Raw genomic sequence first — 19989 nt, forward strand, 5'->3', positions numbered from 1 at the left:
ATCAGCAAAAGTTGAAATCCTAAAGACACTGCGAGGTTCAATTTAAACCTCACAGTACAAATACACTTTAGCTTAAATAAACAACAGTAAACCTCTAATCCACTCCCATTCTAATGAGACACAAAAGCTTCTGTTCACTGAGCTCCAGTCTGTCTAAATACAGAGCGGACGAGAGGAAGGAAGGGAGGAAGGGAGGAAAGGAAAACTGGGGGGAACAGAAAAGCTAAATTGATAAAGGAAGGAAGGAAGGAAGGAAGGAAGGAAGGAAGGAAGGAAGGAAATGAAAGTAATAGGATGAGGAAAAGGCAGAAACAAAGTAAGAAACTAGGAAAGGGAGACTGAGGAAAAAAAGGAAAGATGAAAAAGGAAGAAGGGATAAAAGTGTTCATTGATGAAAGAGGCAACGAGGGAAGGAAGCAAGAAAATTAGGAAAAGAAAGTTGGTGTTTCTGATGAAACAAGGTAGGGAGGAAAGGACCTGACGCTGCTGCTGTAATATAATCTCTCGCTCACACACTTTGTCATGTTAGTAAACCTCGCTCGCCCAAAACACACCTGGGCTACCTGTGATCAAGCATCTCTCCAGCCTCTATGCCTTGACACATACACAGAGTTGCCAGGCAACAAAAAAGCAGGTAAAGGGTTGACTTCCACACCCCTGCCACACACACACACACACACACACACACACACACACACACACACACAATTGTGAAACACACTGAAATGTCTTGGGTTTACTACACATGTTGGCTGCTTCTCTCGCCTCCTGCATCTCCTTGGAGACTGACAGCATTGCAGAATTGCCACACACACACACACACACACACACACACACACACACACACACACACACACACACACACACACACACACACACTATTAATTATCTCCACTCTCATTCAAATCTGTGAATTGTCTCTTTTTCAGGAGCCAAAGTGGCAAAGAAGGACGAAAAGGATGACACTGGCAGGCCGCATCATCCTCCAATGACCCACAAAACAGGCACACACTCTCATAGGTCTACAACACACACATGATCACGCCTCAGGCCGCCACATTGGGACTAAACAAGTGAAAGAGGGAGAGAGAGAGAGAGAGAGAGAGAGAGAGAGAGAGAGAGAGAGGTGGTTTCTGAGGCCAACTGTCTGACAAAAAGCAAGCTCAGTTTGCATTCAAATGCTCCGAGGCAGCCTTTCACGACCACTGCTCTCTCCAAAGAAGAACTACATTCATTAGGTGTCCATTTACCCCAATTTCTCTTCTTTCATCTCCTCTTTTCCCTCAACCCTCCTCCCCTTATGTGCCATCTCTTCTCCTTTAACCTCAGCTCTTTCTCCTCTTTCTCTCCTATTTCCTAATTCCCTGCTTTCTTCTCCCTCTTTTACTTTTCTCTCCTTCACTCCTCTGGTTTCACCTCCTTACTCTACCTTCACTCCCTATCATTCTTTTTCTCTCTTTTCTTTGATCATTTTTAACCTGATGTGACATCTTCTCTCCCTCATGTTTTACCTCCACCTCTTTCCCTTCCCTTACTATCCTTCGTTCTGGGCCGATTTTCTTTTCTCTCCACGCCATGATTGGCCAGCTATGTGAAGGTGAGAAAGGAGCCTGTCCTTACAAAACCATTTCTTTCCCTTTCCATGTGAGCAACACTGCTAATGTCTTCCAGGAGAGACTGTCTGTCACCTTTCACCTCCTTCTCTTCTCTTTGCTCCCCCTTTCGCCCTCCTTTTACACCCCTCTCCTCTCACCTCCTTTCCCACCCCTCTCCCCTTGGCTCTACTTTCCTCCCCTGTCCCCCTTCCCCTGAGTCACCCCAGAGTCACCCCCATCTCCTCCTCTCAGACCCCCCACTCCCCTCCCCCTTCCTTCTCCTCCGTCCTCTGCTGTCCATATCTGCTGATATGCAGCAGTCGTGAAGGACACGCGGTGACGTGGATGCAGCATATGCTACTATGCAGTACAAAATGAGAGAGTAGCATGGAAACAGTGCAGCTATAAATATAGCACGCAGTCGGCTCAGTGACTCCTTCCTCCATTCCCTCTGCTCTCTGTAGTACTGCACGCAGTACCTGGACGTGTTAAAGTATCAGAGCGAAGAAAGAGATCTAGCCCTCACAACATACAACTCATGTCAGAAATGTATTGAATTCAGCTTGAAGCTGTACAACCTCTCCCCTCTCCGTCTCTCTTTTATTTATAGACTCGACATCCATAAGAAGCAGCTAGCTATCCACACCAGGGATCCACCTATACGAGGGTTTTGAAGGCCAAACCTTGAAACCAACACTAAAGCTGCCGACAGCCAGCACACTGTCTATTGATTCATATCATTTTCTGAAATTAAATATGTGTCAAGCTGCAAAACCTTATTGGCCGGCATCCCAACGTGAGGATGTAGCAAAGACGAATGGCTCACATCAGGTAACTGATACACAAGCAGATTGATGAAATTTGTCTAAATTAAATTCTTTATCACCAGGTAGGGTCATTCCGCTGCACACCAGGGGTCGTACATTAAAATGTGGGAAACCAATCAAAAATGCATTTTCATTCACAGACGCAGATTGCTTAAGGAAAGATGGATGGATCATTTGTCGCTCTTTTATTAAAAAAAAGCAACACAAACCAACCAAATTGCTTAGCATGGGCATGTTGTTTGCCATTCACCCATGTCATGTCCAATGTGACATTATCCAAACACTTGCCTGTCAACACCATTTGGAGTCACACAATGTGTAACGCTGATTAGTTTAGCTCCAACCTGTGACTTTGAATTTCTTTCAGTGTTTTCCCCAGATAGTTCCTATTAAACTCCACCCTAATTAAATGAATTTGTTTTAATTGGGTTGATACAATAAAAAACTGTGTTGGTTGCATCGCTCAATAATATTAAACATCGTTAAGTTCAATTTCTTTCACCCCTCCGCCTAAAACCATGCAAAAGCTCATCTTTTTACTCTCCGATTTACTTTGCTTTGTATTTGCTTGAAACATCACACTATTTTTAGCATCAGTGTTCCCTCACTTCAATAGAGCTATTCATGGATATCTGGTCCTGATAGATCTAAACCAAAGATTACTTATTTTAAGCAAAACATTTGTGTTATTTGGGGGTATTTTATTGCTTTAGTTTTGGTTTATTCCATGATATCTGAGCTTCTGCCAGTACTATGGTTGTTTAGTCCTAAACCGATTCTTGAAAAACTGAAAAGTGAATGGTTAATATGCTTTTATGTCTGTTTTGGTGAGCCCAGAGGGAAAATATGGCATTTTAAAAGTAGCCTACATTTACGGCAGCTAGCTAACAGTAGACTACAGAGAGAGGGTGATATTTTTACGTCCGTTTCAGAGCGACAGAGGGAAAATATTTCAGTCGACACGTTAAGAGGAACCGAAATTCTAATCCGGTCCGATTCTTACCGGTTGCGTAGGAACCGGTTCCTTAGTGGAACCAGGTTTCTGTACCCAACCCTAGCCAGTACAGAAGCAATACATTTATAAGTGTGAAAACATCAGTCAGAACACATTGGGTTGCTTGGCTTGTCAAATGTGTTGCTCAATGTCCCACTAATGTGTTTTAAGCACCTAATTTAGCTCAAGATGCTTAGATGTTTTAGTCAAGTAAGGCAGTTTTTAAACTATTTTGAGTCTAAACCAAATGCACATCAAGTGCATTACAGCCTTTATCTGAAACCATTTGCACTGAGGCTCTATTTTCTACCGAGGTCTAAAGCTAAGCAAGTCTTTCTCTTCCCCAGGGCTCAGAGGACTGTGCTTGGCCCGGATAGTCACGCTGCTAACCTAAAGTAACAACCCACTGTGGTGCAGAAATGAACGCAAAACTTCTCCCTTTAAGTGACTAATGCCAGTTGTGGCAGCCGAACATTACACAAATTCAATAACATAAGGAATGCACTGCATAATGACTGGACAAAATGTAAACTAGATGTAGAGAGAATTTAATGGGCAATAACTCTAAATGACAACAATTTTCTCCTCCAATTTCAGCCGAGCCCATTTTAATCAGACAATTAGCAGCTGCTCTAATGCAGAATGCAGCGGAATGAGATTCAGTTCCTCACATCAACAACAACATTACGATGTGAGAGGCTTTAAGCATCCTGTCAGCTTCTTGTACATTTTCTTACAGCCTTAAACCACCCTCTGACTCCAAAACAGCCTCTAAAAAGAAGTTCAATGTGAAAACTCCAGAAGGAGCCCGTGTAGTGGCCTCCAGGCAGCCCGGGCTGATATTATAGCTTATTACACATACGCTATGTTTTAAAAGTAGCAAGTAGTCACGCAGTGAGAACTAAATAAATCATGTATAGAAATGAAAACTTTTGATGCATCGATAATCGTTTCATCATCGCATTGTAACCCTCTGAATCGGAGACGAATCGTGAGGTGCCTATAGAGAGTCCCACCCCTAGCTGACGCACTGGCCAATCAGAGATGCTGGCCTCTCCAGCAGAAACTCCACACCAGGTTGCTGAGTAGGACTTACTGTAGAGTCGAAAGGTGACGGGGGTTGGCGCAGAGGGTTGGGTGTCGAGTCAAATACAAACAAGTGAAACAACTTTGGGACGGTTGAAAAAAAAAAAAAAAAAAAAAACGCTTTCACTTTTTCTTCAGGCACCTTTGATCAGCTTTCGTCACATGAGCGCTTTGCCCTCTGGCACAAGCCTCACGTGCACAAACACGTATGCCTGCGCGCACACACACAAGTAGCAGACAGTGACCTCACAAGCATGCAAGAAGAATACAGAAGCTTTTTAGGCACATCCTCTAGCCACAGAGTACTCCCACGCTGAAATAGAATAGGGTATTTTAGTCACGCGCACACAGCTATTAATATATCCTGCATGTGTGCTTTCATGTTTTATCCAAGGATGTGTGTGTGTGTGTGTGTGTGTGTGTGTGTGTGTGTGTGTGTGTGTGTGTGTGTGTGTGTGTGTGTGTGTGCGTGTGTGTGTGCAGGGGGTTGAAAGCAGATGCAGCCCTTGCTCTGCAGTCCGTCCTATCCATCAATGTCAGGACAGCCAGGTGGACAGAAACACACACATACACACACACACACCCAGGAGTGCCTACACAATACATGCATACAGAAACGCAAGGAAAGGGAAAACGAAAGCATGACTAGGCGTTAACAAATCTACTAACTGTAGCTTTTAGTGCTGAGACGGTTGCACGCAACACACGCTAAGGTCAGCACAGCGACCAGAACATTCAGAACATGCAGAGCCTTGATCTTTGACCTCCTTTAACCCTATTTAGGAACAGGCAAGGTGACCGAAATACAGATATGTATGGCTACAGGACATAAATACCAGCTTAAATAGCAGTGAGGAACATCATGCACTGTTGCAGGTTATGAAGCAGTTGTTCAGTAAGCGCCTTGCTAAAGGGCACGTCAGTCAGACCCTAATGGCACATGGTCCATGACTTTAAATGCACTTCCTCCGCTCAGATGTAGACGATTGGGATGACTGTGACAGTCCAGTGATTATTTTAGAAGAACCCTGGCAGCTCCTGCTGAAGATGTTTGCCGGGCCAAAGCTAACGATGTGTTGTTGGTTAACCATACTTTCAAAAAGGTTAGCCCCGGTGGGATCAACAAGGACTGTTTTCCAGGGAGACCTGTCAGCAAAGCAGCATTGAGACAAACTGACAAACAACAAAGTATAAAAAAAGAAGAGGTACACACTGTAAAGCTGAAAGTGTGAAAAAGTTTGTTGTAGGAGCTCCAGCAGGGAAAGTAGACCCAATCTTAATCTTGACAAAACTAGGCAAAAGGTTTTGGAAATACTGTCTGGCCACAGTCTAAGGAAATGTTTGATATTGCCTACTTGGAACTAATTATAAGAATTACACAACCTATATTGTACATTGCCTGTGCAATATCCTCTCAACTAGTGGATGAGCTTTATTTATTGTTCTTGTCCTAAAGTACATTGTTGTCTTGTTATATATTGTCATGTACTGTACTATCTGTGATAAACTGTATGATTGATAATGAATGCATGTATTTGTATGCAGCTGTTGTCAGTGCTTCTTGCCCAAGACAAATTTCCTACGGGACAGTCTTATCTTAATATATTAGACTCATCTTTTCATTCATTTTGGTCATTTTCAAAAAATAAAAAGAATTCCGATACAATGCATGGTACAGTACAACTGAAAACATAATGATAATATGATCAGTTTTGATTCAATATTAGCCAAAACTAACTATGTCTGATGAATTATATCTACAAATACAACAGCCAGCTGTTCACGTAGCAACTACAGATCCTCCAATATGGTGGCTACTGCCATGAAGACACCAGGATGTGAGATTGGAGGTCACACCCGTGCAGTGACCGTGCAGGGCTACATGATGCATGCTAATGTTGGACTGAGCTTTAAGCAGCTCGGTGCTTAACATGATAACCTGCAGGCCAGAGTGAGCACACGCTGCCCTGAACATACAGATACACAATGGAAGCACACGCATGTTGGAAACACACACACATGCAGAGAATAAGGCTGAAACTAATGGATATTTTTATTGTGGATTCATCGGTTGATTATTTTCTCAATTCATCGATTAGTTGTTTGGTTTATAAATGTCAGAAAATGGATCAATCAGTGATTCCCAAAGTCCAAGATGATGTACTCAAATGTATCGTTTTTCCCACAACTCAAATATATTCAGTTTACTGTCACAGAGGAGTAGCCTGACAAGCCAGACCCACATCAAGATGTTGGGTCTGGGAACTCACCATTGACGGAGCTCAATCCGAGGGGCGGGATAAACGGTTGTCTTTCAAATTCCCTCTGCACGCAATAGGATATCGCTACAACCAGGCAGAGCAACGAGGAAGGAAGAGAAGCTAGTTGATAGATTCAACTTTTGCCGTATCCGGTCGGCAAAACTCCGAACACATCTTCCTTTTTTAAGAATGATTTCAGTGCCGTTCTTTGTTCTTTTCTCATAGAAAAGCTTAACTCCAAGTCTTCCAGAAGACCGCTGTTCCCAGCCCATAAGCCCCGCCCACCGACTCTATACACAATGTGATTGGCCTGACCAAAATTTGTTTTTTCCAGCTCGCAAGTCAACGGAGAGTGCCTAGACTGTCCCTGGCTGCAAAATAAATTTGCTGCCACTAGGGTGCGTCTAGATTTCTAGGCTAACAGAGGAGTGAAGAAACTAGAAAATATTCACATTTAAGGAGCTGGAATCAGAGATGTTTTTCTTTTTTCATAAAAATGACTTAAACCTATTAATCGATTATCAAAATAGCTGGCGATTATTTTAATAGTTGACAACGAATTGATTAATCTGTGCAGCTCTAGCAGAGAGCCATACAGGTTGGCAGTAAGGGATATATCAGGTGCTGCTATGATCAAGTATCAGACCTCCCACTGTGATGAGAGGCGTGTGTCTTCAACATATGCACACACACACACACACACACACACACACACACACACACTCACACACAAAAACATGTATCAAATGAAGGATCTGCTTGTATATCTGTGAACTCCCCCGCACCTTAGTGCCCCACTTAGTCACCTCACAGCACCGGAAACCTGTCACTGCGTCTCACACACACACACACACACACACACACACACACACACACACACACACATATATACAGGACACCAATGCACACGCAAACCCATGTGCACACATGGCAGTCGCAATCACTTATACATGCACATTCACACAATCACACACACACACACACACACACACACACACACACACGGGCAGTGGAGGGTGGCAGGTGCAATCAGCAACTCCGTCCTTGAGCGGAGTGAGGAATACCAGGGTGACACATCATCGCAGACGCAGCTCACATGTACACACACACACACACACACAACAATTGTACAGTTTTTTCAGGTCTATGCATTATACATGTACACTCTACAGTATATTAGAGAAGCTGACAAGTTTTGTTCAACACAGATATGATTATAGGACTTTATATTGTGTGCCCTTAATATTCTCCTTTAATTCAGTAACATTTCCGTTTGTTCCCTACGCTCTGTAGAGGAATGTTGCTCTCCTTCTGTGTCTTCATCTTTAACACTCTCTCAGTTTTCAATTAAACTGAAGAGACACTTCCTCATCTCTCCTGATACACCCTCTAACTCTCTCTTCTCTTTGCCCTTTTTAGCCACTTGTTTTCACTTATTTGTCTCCTCTATACTTTATTATTTAAAGCTTCTAAGCATGTCATCTTGTTATACTACCTTACGTTCTTTTAGAAGTTGCTTTTATCTTCCCATTAGAGGTCTTTTGATTTGAATAATCATGCACACCTAACTTTATTTTCTGACAGGAGGGTAGTTTTCATTTTTCACTGAAATTGGTCTCAAATTTCAGTCTGTAATGGCAAGACAATGTCTGAATGAAATAATTCAAAGGTTTGAACCTAGCATTAGCATAACAAGGAATACACCACAGGAAAAATGCGTGCCATACACCACTTGACAACCATTAAGGGAGAAGGAAGGAAGAAAGATCCACTCAAGAGCAGTGTGCATCCATGTCCCAGAAATGCTTGTTACTAACTTAGTTCTGGGGAGCTTATTCCCCGGACTCTTTATGTGTTTTTTTTTTCCGCCCAGCACTTTTCCCTGGATTAGGGTGGCACCTAAATCATGGCTGCAGCTGTCGCCGTGGTCCTGCTCCGCGCCCTGCTATTCACTGCTACACCCTGCTACGCTCTACAGTGCCCTGCTACATCCTGCTACACCCTGCTACGCTCTATAGTGCCCTGCTACATCCTGCTACGTCCTGCTACGCTCTACAGTGCCCTGCTACATCCTGCTACGTCCTGCTACGCTCTATAGTGCCCTGCTACATCCTGCTACGTCCTGCTACGCTCTACAGTGCCCTGCTACATCCTGCTACGTCCTGCTATGCTCTACAGTGCCCTGCTACATGCTGCTACGTCCTGCTACGCTCTACAGTGCCCTGCTACATGCTGCTACGTCCTGCTACGCTCTACAGTGCCCTGCTACATCCTGCTACGTCCTGCTACGCTCTATAGTGCCCTGCTACATCCTGCTACGTCCTCCTGCTACGCTCTACAGTGCCCTGCTACATCCTGCTACGTCCTGCTCGCTCTACAGTGCCCTGCTACATCCTGCTACGTCCTGCTATGCTGTACAGTGCCCTGCTACATCCTGCTACGTCCTGCTACGCTCTACAGTGCCCTGCTACATCCTGCTACGTCCTGCTACGCTCTATAGTGCCCTGCTACATCCTGCTACGTCCTGCTACGCTCTACAGTGCCCTGCTACATCCTGCTACGTCCTGCTATGCTGTACAGTGCCCTGCTACATCCTGCTACGTCCTGCTACGCTCTACAGTGCCCTGCTACATCCTGCTACGTCCTGCTACGCTCTACAGTGCCCTGCTACATCCTGCTACGTCCTGCTATGCTCTACAGTGCCCTGCTACATCCTGCTACGTCCTGCTACGCTCTACAGTGCCCTGCTACATCCTGCTACGTCCTGCTACGCTCTATAGTGCCCTGCTACATCCTGCTACGTCCTGCTACGCTCTACAGTGCCCTGCTACATCCTGCTACGTCCTGCTACGCTCTATAGTGCCCTGCTACATCCTGCTACGTCCTGCTACGCTCTACAGTGCCCTGCTACATCCTGCTACGTCCTGCTATGCTCTACAGTGCCCTGCTACATCCTGCTACGTCCTGCTACGCTCTACAGTGCCCTGCTACATCCTGCTACGTCCTGCTACGCTCTACAGTGCCCTGCTACATCCTGCTACGTCCTGCTATGCCCCAGAGTGCCCTGCTACGTCCTGCTACGTCCTGCTACGTCCTGCTATGCCCAGCTACGCCATGAACTACTACAACTACTATTTCTAGTCATTGTTCCATTATCTTTATTGTGACTTTTACGCCACTGTTCATCACACCCCCAACCGGCACCGTCAGACACCGCCTACCAAGAGCCTGGGTCTGTCCCAGGTTTCTAGTTTAAAAGTTTTTGTCACCGCAGAGGTTTCTGCCTAAAAGGAAGTTTTTCCTCGCCACTGTCGCCATAAATGCTTGCTCTTGGGGGAATTATTGGAATTGTTGGGTCTTTGTAAATTATAGAGTGTGGTCTAGACCTACTCTATCTGTAAAGTGTCTTGAGATAACTGTTGTTATGAATTGATACTATAAATAAAATTGAATTGAATAGAAGCTGTATTTCTCTTTCTCCCATTGGTCACAGACCGTCCAACACTATTACGGCATTCCACCTGCAGAGGTCCAGACTTTAGCAGACTAGGCTGCTTAGCCAAATGTGAGGCGATAACCAGGGCTTAATGGCTTAACACGCATAATTAGTCCAGTACAACCAGTTGCACTGCTCTCAAAGTTCCAGTCTAACACACTACTGTTTCTGAACTGAACATTGAAATAACCTCCAATTTTGACTTCAAATATCCTTTCATACACAGAAGACGTTTCTGCATACAGTGTATAAAAATGTGTTAAGCTCTGAAAGCCCTGATTCAAAATCCTGAACCAAATATTGGGCAGGTTTTAGATTTTTTTAATATTTTCGAAGATCTGAATATAGCGCTGGCCCTTTCTCCTAAATGTGCTGTTCTTTTATTGTATTAATGGATTAGAATTTTCCAAAATAAGCACCTAGATGGAACTTAGGTAGAATATAGTCACACCCAGTGTTTTGATGTCAAGTGCTTCCTGGTTTTGTGCAAAACAATATAGAAATGGATTTGTTTTTACCAAACAACTTGTCATGGCTCACTTTCCGAAGTTCCCTTAGTATGTTGTATAGTATATATATATATATATATATATAGTATAGAGTCTAAAGGCGCTTTTATAGCTGCAACATCCAGAAAAGACCCATTTCACTAATCTCACAGATGGTTAAATGTATGAGATTTGCCTCCAAAAGACGACAACATACACACTTGAATGGATACACACAGACACACACACTAAAAAAGAGAAAGCTTCCCAGTAAATATAAAGTCTGAACACAATCCAGAACAATACAGAAACGAAAAATGAAATGCTAAAATGAGAACATAGAGGAGAGGAGAGGAGAGGAGAGGAGAGGAGAGGAGAAGAGAGGAGAGGGAAGAAAATAAAGGATAAAGTAGGAATGAAAAGAAGGAGAAGCAAGGAACCAAGATGGTTTGAGGAAAAGTAGGTAAGGACAAAAATGAGGATGGGGCCTAAGAGAGAAAAAGAGAAAAAGAAAGAGGGGAGTAGGGGAGAAGAGGAAAGAAGCACGGATAGAATAAAACAAGTAGAGGAAAAGCGAAGATGAGAAAAAAGCAGGAAAGAGAGGACACAAGACCAAAACATCAACAGTAGTATCGATGAATCAACAGAAAGCCCACGAGGAGTTTGGAGATTTTGCTTACACAAACTGCGGGAGAATTATACACACACACACACATATACACACACACACACAAACACACACACTTTTAACACAACAATTTTAACACAATCACAGTGTGTGAGATGTCTGACAGTGAACAGTGTGCATGTATGGCCTCTCCCCACTGGACTGCAACGCACGTGACGGAGAGACTCATGCAACAGCAGAGCCATATTAGGTAGAAAAGAGAGAGAGACACGAAGACCGAGTGACATAGACTTAGACTTTGTACTACAACCTTTGACCTCCTGGTTTATCTCTAAATGCAGCTCTGTGTGTGTGTGTGTGTGTGTGTGTGTGTGTGTGTGTGTGTGTGTGTGTGTGTGTGTGTGTGTGTGTGTGTGTTTGTGTGTGTGTGTGTGTGTCACTGCAGCTGTGCCAAGTACAAAAACCAGTGTGTGTGTGTGTGTGTGTGTGTGTGTGTGTGTGTGTGTGTGTGTGTGTGTGTGTGTGTGTGTTAGTGTGTGTTCATCATCAGGCTTTGAACTTCCCAGCTGTCCCATCAAAAGATCTGCTTCCTCTCTACATCTCTCCAACACACACTCTCACACGCTTTTATTTTGTCATTATGTCCTGACTGGCCCACAAAAACACACACACACACACACACACATACACACACACATCTTACTGCATCTGGTCATTTCAATATTTCTCTGACAATATCATAAGACATACTACAATAAACAATACTAGCACAGCAATTTTATAAATAGCAACTGCAACATAGAGTCGCAACCCCAAATATATTGAACTTGCAAAGTATTCTTGTCATATTCATGTTAGAATAATGCGTCCAAAGAGTCTAAAAAGGAAAATATCTTATATCTGTTTTTCTCTCCTCTCTTAGGTAGCAGCTGCTTTGGTAAATGTCCCTCGCTGTCACCGTGTCTGCAGCAAATCTTTCACCTGGCAGGCTGGAAGTGGCCTTCACACACACACACACACACACACACACACACACACACACACACACACACACACACACACACACACACACACACACACACACACACACACTCGGACAGAGCTCAGGTAGCTGTTAGCTCTGAAAATGTCGCAGTAAATAACACACAGGGTGGGACGGACAGCTTATGTGAGACCTTGTGTGTGTGTGTGTGTGTGTGTGTGTGTGTGTGTGTATGCGACCATGTTTATAGTGGCAGAACGACCTTCACGCCACCAGCTAATTCCATCACTATACTACCCCCATTCCCCTGTCTTTTATACACACACACATGCATTGCTGTGATGTGTTCGAGTCAGAAAGGACTGAGTTTTGTGTGCCTTGTCCTCAAAATTGTGCGTACAGGTTCAAAGGGAAACCAGGCAGATATCTGACTTCATAAAGCAGGCTTGTTCCAACCAGGAACGATGTTGTAACCGATTCTCTCGGACACACACAAACATTCGTTCTCGTTCAACACACTTAAAGGAAAAGGGGATGAATTATGGATGCACACACTGTCACTCTGCAAATTTGCAAATTTGTGGGTGTTTGACAAGCTGTAAAGGGTGCAAGTGTGTGTGTGTGTGTGTGTGTGTGTGTAGGATGGTCTTATGCAAGCGTTAGTCATCTCATCAGTCTTGACATGTCTTTACATTCGAGAGGAAACGCTCAGATTTGCTTCTAGTCAATCATCAACTGAGCAGGATTACTACACAACCACATACAGTACGGAAGTATTACCACACCACTCGTTACCCCTTCAGGATTTAAGATTTGAGGTACAGAATTGTGTTTGCACTTTAACCTTGATGCAGCACCACCTCCAAGCTCCTGAAGTGAAGTAGTGGGGCAGAACAATAAACTGTTGGTTTGCCAGGACAGCTGAAAATCAGTATTTGCAGTTTGTCTTCCTGTAGCACTGGTGGCAATGATACAAAGAACACAACGTGTGTGTTAGGAAGCACAGAACACTCTGGAAAGCTTTTCTCTGCTGGTTTCCGAGGTGTTCAGCTCCTTATTCAGCTGCTGGCAACAGGACTAATAAACCGGACACACACACACACACACACACACACACACACACACAGTCTTCCTAGTGGGCGGTCCACTACATTACCAGACAATATGGCTATGCTGTCCTCACTAAAGGTTGTTGCAGGCAACGTATTCTTCAGCTATACAGCTAGCTTAACATTATATTCTCCAGCATTATATCCTCCAAGGAACAGGCAGGTTGTTGTGTTTGGCAGGATTTAATTAAGGAAAATATCACTTATTTTTGTAAAACTGCGAAAAAGAACACAAAAATACAAACACAGTAAGTATCTTTACAAGTACCAAATATCTCTCGTACATTAGTAGAGAATTATTGATATGAACAACACAAAAAGGTTCTTAAAACTATGTATTGCAATCTGTAAATATCATTTACACAAGCACCCACGCTTTAACAACCAAAGATTGAATACATCCCTATGTAGTTGACAATAAACTAAACATCCTCAAACATACTTTACTCAAATCAATAAATATTAACATAAACATGTTAATATAACTGTAAATAGTGGATAACTTACGGATGAAGCCGGTTTGTGGACTTTAAGGCACAGGATTAAGCAGATTTGTACACTGTGATGCTCCCTCTATGAAGCCATGGGAAAAAAGGAACTTTCTAAACATCACTTCCTCTTTAGTGCAGCTACTAACAATCACCAGTAGGGGGCGGAAAATAACATACAAAAGAAAACCACTACACCAATTCCATTACACTCCCCGCCTGGCATATTAAGAAATATGCCACTATATACATATTAACCCAAGTTCTTTTCAAATAAGAGTCTGTCCAGGGGAATAGCTGTTACTTCACCAGATTGCACTCAGCAGGCTGTGAATTATGTGACCCGTGGTCACCATCATGTCACCTGATTCAACAGTAGCTCTGTTACTGACCCCCACGGTGAATTGGCTGGTGAGTATTCTTGTCCTCCTGGGAGCAAAGCAAGACCACCTCTGAAATGGGTCTAGAGAATATCTTGACTGTATGATTTCTTGTCACTTTAACTTCCACTTTTCTTACGAGTCCATCTTTACTGGGAATAGCCTTTATAATAATACCCATTGGCCACTGATTCCTTTTTGTCTGACTGTCCTTCATCAGAATTACATCTCCTTCTTTGAGATTAGGTTTCTGTGATTGCCACTTCTGCCGACACTGTAGTGTGCTCAAATATTCTCGTCGCCACCTAGCCCAGAATGTCTCTGCCAAGGCTTGAACTCTCTTCCACTGGTTCTTAAGCAGATCTCCTTTTGAGAAGTGACTGGCTGGAGAGAGAGATACCCCTGTTTTCTCGTCAGCAGCATGGAAGGGGTTAGAATGAGGGGAGCCTCTGGGTCGGTGGATACGGGATTAATGGCGGGCATTCACAATGGCACAGACTTCTGCCATAAAGGTGCTTAAAACTTCATGAGTGAGTTTTAAAGGTCCAACTTGTAGAAGCATGGAATCTAGAATCCGTCGAGCGACTCCAATCATGCGCTCCCAAGTGCCACCCATATGGGAGGAGTGAGGAGGGTTGAAAACCCAGGTGCACCTTTGTTGAAGGAGGTAGTCTTTTATGCTTGAATCACAGGGACCTTGTGCATCCATTTTCAGCTCCTTACTTGCTCCAACAAAATTGGTCTCACAATCTGATCGAAGCTGTTTAGCATGGCCTCTGATGGAGAAAAACCTCCTGAGTGCGTTTATGAAGCTCGAGGAAGTCATGGTTTCGATAACCTCAATGTGAATTGCACGCGTGGACATACATGTGAACATAACTGCCCACCTTTTGTCTCTGGCTTGGCCACCCCTGGTACGACGTGTGATGACTTCCCATGGCCCAAAAACGTCAAGTCCGACATACGAGAATGGGGGGTCAACCTGCAGGCGTTCTACAGGTAGATCAGACATTTGTTGTTGCTCCATTTTTCCTCGCAACTTTTTGCATGTGACACACCTATGAATGCAGCTGCTGATGAGACGTTTTCCTCCTACTATCCACAGGCCACTTGCGCGGATTGCACCTTCTGTGAAATGTCTGCCCTGATGTTTTACACATTCATGATAGTGGCGGACGAGGAGAGTTGCTATGTGGTTACGGCTTGGGATAATGATAGGGTGAGCTTCACACCTTTCAAGTTGCGCCTGGTCAATACGTCCACCTATTCTCAGCAAGCCCTCACTGTCGATGACTGGCCGAAGTTTGTGGAGAGGGCTGGTTTTGGGAAGGTTGCAGTTTGACATAATGCATTTGAGCTCTTCTGAATAGTTTTCATGTTGCACACATTTTATGATGAGATGCTCCGCTTTAGTGATGTCAGCAACTGCCAATCCGATCTTGCACATGTGCCAGCCCACACAGCTGCTATTGCCTGATGGGAGTGAGAAGCATTGAGCGATGTGACAGAGGTGGGCCACAGCTTTGGTGAGTGAGCTCCACTTGGAAAAATGCTCAAATCTCTTTGAGCCCAGCTTGCCTGCAGTAATTCGGGTGGTGAGACATGTTACCTTGGAACGAATCTCAGCATCTGAATCTGGATCTACAAGGTCGTATGTCATCTCATTTTCAGCGTTGACCTCTGAATTGACTGGCTTGGTCAAGAAAGCTGGTCCAGTCAGCCATGTAGTGCCTGCAAGATCGGCAGCTGGAACAGACCGGGACCCATGATCGGCTGGGTTCAGCTCCGATGGAACATAACTCCACTGCTCTGGCTGTGTTGACTGTCGGATACGTTGTACACGATTGCTCACATAGATATAAAATCTTCTTTTCTCATTGTGTATGTATCCTAACACAACCTTGCTGTCAGTGTAGAATTTGACTGCATCCACTTTCAGATCAACTTCTCTGACGACAAGCTCTGCAATCTCAACAGCCAGTACATCTGCACATAACTCTAACCTGGGGATTGTCAGCTCAGGCTGAGGACCAAGTTTGGATTTAGCAAAGACAAAGCCTACTTCACTGTGACCATGCGCATCTGTGATCTTCAGGTAAGCCACTGCCGATATTGCTTTGACAGAGGCATCAGAAAAGACACACAATTCTGTGTGTCGGGCCTTGGAAGTGGAGAAAGATGCATATGTGCGTGGGATATGTACCTCCTTTAGTGCTAACAGTGATTCCTGCCATCTTTTCCAATCTTCAAATTTGGCTTCAGGAAGACATGTGTCCCACTCTGTATCTTGGGTCGAAAGCTCTCTGAGGAGCAATCTGCCTTCAATAGTAACTGGAGCTAAGAATCCCAATGGATCAAACAGACTGTTCACTGTTGACAGGACGCCTCGCCGTGTGAATGGCTTTTGACTCTCAGGAACGTGGAATGTGAAGGTGTCTGACATAATGTTCCAGCTAACCCCAAGGCTGCGTTGGACAGGTAGGTCGTCCACAGAGAGGTTGAGGTCTTTGATATCATTTGCTCTTTCCTCTGCTGGAAATGCATTCATCACTTCTTTTCGGTTTGAGGCTATCTTGTGTAGCACAATGTTAGACTCGGCCAGCATTTGCTGTGTTCGACGCAGAACATCAATGGCCTCAGCTTCTGTTGCAAATGAGCGAAGGCCGTCATCAACGTAGAAATCCCTCTCAACAAAGTGCCTCGCATCACTGCCATATTCATCTTCTTGGTGTTTCGCTGCCCTCCTCAGGCCAAAGATTGCTACTGCAGGTGATGGGCTGTTTCCAAAGACGTGAACTCGCATACGATACTCCACCACTTCTTTGCTGATGTCATTTTCCCGGTACCACAAAAAACGCAGTCTTCGTTCACCACAAAACAGTAGAACATTTGGCGAATATCTGCTGTCACTGCCACAGGTTCCCTTCTGAATCTGAGAAGCACTCCAATGAGGCTGTTGTTAAGGTCTGGCCCAGAAAGTAACACCTCATTCAGTGAGATTCCATCATACTGTGCACTAGAATCAAACACCACACGGATCTGCCCTGGTTTTTGTGGGTGGTAAACTCCAAAGGTAGGGAGATACCAACATTCCATTCCTTCTTTGAGTGGTGGTGCAAGCTCGGCATGTCCATTATCAAGCATTTTTTGCATGAACTCAGTGAAGTGCACTTTCATTTCAGGCTTCTTCTCTAACATCTTTCGCAGTGACATCAGGCGGTTGTAATGGCAATGGCAGTAAGACTACCCAAACACACATAAAAGCCACAAAAGAGAGCAGGCAGGCCTGGCTCTGACCTAAGTATCACGTAGCATTACCCAGTGTTCTGACGCAGGGTGAAACTTGGCCAAACAGGGCCTTCCAACTAGCATGATTTGTACTGCCAATATGGCCGAACCAAGTCTCACTTATTTAACTCAATTTAAACGAAGGAGCAGCCAAGGCTAAACAGGACTTCACTTTAGACTGATTTCCACTGCAGAGCCACACTAACCAAGATGTACTCAGTGACCTGTGTTTTCCAACCAAGGCTAGTCAGGCTGGCTCGCTCAATATATGACTAAAGAACAATATCAGGCTAATGAAGTCTGGTGTGCAAGACAGGAGCAACAAAGGCCATAACGGTCTAAGAAAGGCCTTAGCGCGCCACGATTAAATAGAGCTTTCTGATGCTAAGCTACTGCAGAGCTACACAGTGCTAGCCAACACATTCTTATTAGCCTGCTTAGCTCTAGAGTAGAAGGTAAGTCTTTCTAGGACTTTTCTTCACCCATCTTCCATTTCCACTGAAATAGTGATAAAGGGCTTTTCGAGGCTTACTTATTAGCCTAGGTAAAATTGCAGGAGAAACCAAGGCCATAAATGGCTACTTTTCAGCCTGGATGTCCACTACAGGGTGAAATGTTGCTCTACTAAGGCTTACTGATTAGCTTGGTTTTCACTCGTGGACTAACCAGAATTTTTTAACCCTTAGTTTTTGATTCTTCCTTTGAGTGCTTAAAACATTGGTCATTTTCTGTGTTATGAAAGCCTTAAAGCTTTAGTGCGTAATGTTTTGAATGGGGGGCTGTGCACAATCACGGAAGGCTTGTATCATGTGGACGTGCCAACAGTGTTGTTGTCATTACTTAGAATTCCTCATGGGGGCGACAGAAACTATGTACTACAGCTTTAAAGACTTTTTTTGCACCAGGTAATATATGCTTTAGTTCCTAGAAAGTCAATAAAAAAACTGCATGCAACTGATAGCAGGGAGATCAAAGGTCAGTCTTTAATTCTCTTTTTCAAAATCATATCTCAGAGAAGTAGACTACGTCGACATCTGCTTTCCTCTGCCTAAATACTGACTCTTTTTACTTCACTATCTCTCTCACCCACTCCCCTCACCTGTCTCTGTCTCTTTTGTCTAATTTCTGTCTTCCCATCCCAATCGTCTTCCTCCTGAAATCACCTGCAGAGGAATCGATAAGCTATCAGACCATGAAGACTCCCAGACTCTCTCTCTCTCTCTGGATTTCAGGCCGTGTCAATTGGCTATCGGACTGTTTGTGCTCCTCATCCTATCGGTGTGTGTGAGTGTGTATGCAAGTGTGTGGTGTCAACTAAATCCCAGATTTGATTGACAAAACATCCATCACTCACTTATGGTAACTTGTACATGTCACTGTGTGTGTGTGTGTGTGTGTGTGTGTGTGTGTGTGTGTGTGTGTGTGTGTGTGTGTGTGTGTGTGTTGACCCTATAAGCCAGACAGCTCCAAACTATTGCTAGAACGATATTCAAGTGAAATGCTGCGGGGGGAGGAGCGAGCAATGCTGACAGCGAAGAGAATGCAAATGAATCAGAAAAGGAGAAAAGGGTGAAAGGAATGAATACAGTAAATGGAGAGAAAGGGAGAAATGAGGGAGAGAGAGAGATACATTGCCAAAGAGCAAATGGGAGAGAGAATAAATGAAAAAGTGAAAAGAGTGAGAGAAAAAGGGAGATAGTTGAAACGAGGTCAGGCGCTGCTGAGAAAAGCACAAAGCCGAGCAGAGCTGAGGGGAAAGCATGAAGCATAAGAGAAAAACACAGGAGAGGTGTGTGCGTGTGCATGTGTGTGTGCGCGTGTGTGTGTGTGTGTGTGTATGTGTAATAAAAGAGACTGAAAGCTGTGCAATGACAGGAAAGAGAGGAGTGTCGGTGGGTTTGAACATGGTGCACACAACCCATACACAAACACACGCCAGGTGGGTTTCTGCAGTGGAGTTGTGTCTCCGTTGTACAGGAACACACACAAATACTTTCAACTAACACTTCCACCAACTACATGGCCAATTAGTAACTTACTAACTGACTCAGTGACCCCCACTCAAATATCTTCCTACAATACCCAGCCCTGGTCAGCAAGCCCCCATGACTGCCTTAATGCTAATTCAGAGGCTTGTTCAACCCATGTACGAATGAAAGCAAATCTATGCTGCTTATATTTATTTTATTTATTATTTTAGAACATATTTCTGCTCCAGCAGCTTGCACCCACAGAAAACAGGTTTTGGGTATATATATCAAGTGAAGTGACAATCAAACCAGGACATACATATGCTATACACACACACTCATACACACACACAAACGTTTACCCATGTAAACACATTATTGACTACGCTCTGCACAC

At 44.1% G+C, this 19989-nt stretch overlaps 1 protein-coding gene across 2 annotated transcripts in view; it reads right to left on the reverse strand.

Annotated features, from left to right (window-relative positions):
• ppargc1b (peroxisome proliferator-activated receptor gamma, coactivator 1 beta) overlaps nucleotides 1–19989 on the reverse strand; it is a 102843-nt gene that overhangs the window by 66918 nt on the left and 15936 nt on the right. The window lies entirely within an intron of this gene.

Source organism: Perca flavescens, chromosome 10 (genome assembly GCF_004354835.1).
Source record: "Perca flavescens isolate YP-PL-M2 chromosome 10, PFLA_1.0, whole genome shotgun sequence".
Lineage (NCBI taxonomy): Eukaryota > Metazoa > Chordata > Actinopteri > Perciformes > Percidae > Perca > Perca flavescens.